Source organism: Rhinoderma darwinii, chromosome 2 (genome assembly GCF_050947455.1).
Source record: "Rhinoderma darwinii isolate aRhiDar2 chromosome 2, aRhiDar2.hap1, whole genome shotgun sequence".
NCBI lineage: Eukaryota > Metazoa > Chordata > Amphibia > Anura > Rhinodermatidae > Rhinoderma > Rhinoderma darwinii.
Window position 1 is genome coordinate 194,985,886 of NC_134688.1, and position 2,699 is coordinate 194,988,584.

A 2,699-nucleotide genomic window follows, 5' to 3' on the forward strand; every position below is an offset into this window, starting at 1 on the left:
TAATAGATATGAAGACCTCCTGGCTATAGACAAAAACCATAAAATACCCCAAAATATACTATCGTTTCATGATAATAGAAATCTGCCTTACATTTAATTTCACTGTAATGAAAATAATGAGCAAAATGTCATCAATGCACAATAGATATAATATAACTGATGGTGTCTCAATAATATTGCTGTCAGTGAATGACTCTTTGCTGTGTGCCGGACATCAGAAGGTTTCACTATTATTAGTATTATTAACACGTTCTCTGTACTGTGTTATAGATCTAGTTAGTGCAGACATTACAACTACAACACAAGGGTTTACACCCCCAACTGAGAATTATCTACAGGGGACCGGTGAGTTCTCTGAATAAATATATTGTCTGATACTGGATTGTTATTATCCATATACTATGATCGGATCATGATTTGTTCTTCATCCTTTCCATAATGTAATATTTTCTTTATTATAGATAAAACGTCTGCTGCAACAGTTACATCACTGCCCAGTACCACAACAACATATACTGAAGGTAATGCACAATACTTATAATGTTAGCTATGCAGGGTATGACTATCGGAGGTGTAGGGGCGATCACAGACACAGGCTCTGGAGTCCGAGGGGGTCCATAAGGTTCATCTGCCTCAGACCAGGAGACAACCCCTACCCATAATGCTGTTCTCCTTGACAGAAGCTTACCCTGTCTGGTCTTAAGAAGGATCTACCATATTTAATAGAATAGTTTAATCAATTATTAATACATAATGTACAATTATAATGGGTAATGTGTGTATTTTTGTCTTGTAGGTGTCTCAAATGGAATTTCCACAAAAGTGAAAAAAATTAAGAAAATCATTGTTCCTCGTGGAAATTTCCATGGTAAGTTATAGAATAGTATAATAGGTTACTATATAATGTACAGTTATAATGGTTAATTTGTGTATTTTTCTCATGTAGGTGTCTCATATGGAATTGCCACAAAGGAAAAACAATTAAAGAAAATCATTGTCCCGCGTGGCAATTTCCATGGTAAGTTATAGAATAGTATAATAGATTATTATTATATAATGTACAGTTATAATGGTTAATTTGTGTATTTTTCTCATGTAGGTGTCTCCTATAGAATTCCCACAAAAGAAAAACAATTAAAGAAAATCATTGTACCGCGTGGAAATTTCCATGGTAGGTTAATCTAGAAGTTCTTATTATGATGAGTAGTATAAAAAATGGCTGTTAATATTTCTACCTATGTTCTCATTTTTATTAGGTTTTTTAAAACAAAACTCCTGGTTATTAGAAAGATTAATATTTGCCTTTATATGACCTTATTTCAAGAACATTTTGTGTTTTATGTTGTGGATTTTGGTGCGTTTTTTCTACATTTGTCAGATACAGTTCGCAAGCGGAAACGCAAGAGAAATTCAGATCCTGCAGATTGTAAAATACGCACCGAAGGTTAATTGATGTGCGGAAAAATTCTGCAACGTGTAGATGAGAACTTGGAATCTTGCTTCGCTGATACTGTATTACATTGCGGATTTGCCGCAGGATAATTTGCATGGCAAATCCGTGTGTAATATGCATCCGTGTGCATTTGGTCTAAAGGTGAAAAGGAAAGTCAAGAGGCAGTGTTCAGTTGTTTCCATATCTCCCTTAGGTTATATTGAAGTGTTACATCTCTTGTTACTTCATGATCACAAGACTTTATATAATTTATAAAACTATTACAATTATGACACATTTATGTCAATGATGAGTATTATTACTTTTTCAGAACGTAAGATCAGTGCAGGACTGCGATATCCTAAGAAAAGAGTAGAGACACCTTATCCTGAAGGTAAAGATCCATTCCTCATTCACTTGTATTTTATGCTACTTTGCTGTGGACTTTTTTGTACATGTTTTATTTATAATAAGTTAATGTGGGTATTTTTGCCATTCAGTGGAGACAGACTTTGACAGAGACTTAAAAGCATTGAAAAAAATGTTGGCTCGACCTAGAAAGATACAAGGTAAGACCATTCTTCTAATATACTTATACACTTATAGTATAAAGTCACATCTCATATAATAAGGGTTTATAGGTTCTTACATTATATTACACTATTATAATCATCACATAGTTATGATTATGATGTCCAGGGTCAGATATACCATATGTGCAACCTGTCTAACTGCACCGGGGCCCTGCAGGCAAGAGGGCCCACTCCTACCTTAAGGAAAATAGTGCCCCCTACTGTCTATCGGTCACATGTAAGGGGTTTTACTTATTCCCATCCATGCCCCACAATTACTGCTGGATTGGCACACTGTGAAGGATTTTCTGGGGAGCAGTGGATGAGGTGATCTATCGCTAGCACCCCGCTGTCATGAAATTCGTCTTTGGATAACAAGGGGCTCATACACTTGTCTTGCACAGGGGGCCTCCGTTATTTGTATCTGCCCCTGATGATATCACAATATCAGGATTTACATTTCTTGTGCACACAATATAATTGTTTGCAATATTTTCATTATTATATTTTCAGGTCGTAAGATCAATGCAGGATTACAACATCCTGAAAAGACAGAAGAAACAACCTATCGTCAAGGTATAAATCTTTACTACATTATAGCAATTATATTATAAACGATATAAACACAAACATAACAAGCATAACTCTGTTCACATCCGTGTTCAGGGGTTTCTGACAAGCTTCCCAGTATTTTA

General features: G+C 35.2%; 1 long non-coding RNA gene across 1 annotated transcript; it reads left to right on the forward strand.

Annotated features, from left to right (window-relative positions):
• Positions 1-791: 791 nt before the first annotated feature.
• Positions 792-1,826, forward strand: LOC142740929 (uncharacterized). Its single transcript, XR_012880930.1, has 4 exons — positions 792-868; positions 947-1,018; positions 1,100-1,171; positions 1,764-1,826. It is a non-coding gene; the product is annotated as an uncharacterized LOC142740929 (long non-coding RNA).
• Positions 1,827-2,699: the final 873 nt, after the last annotated feature.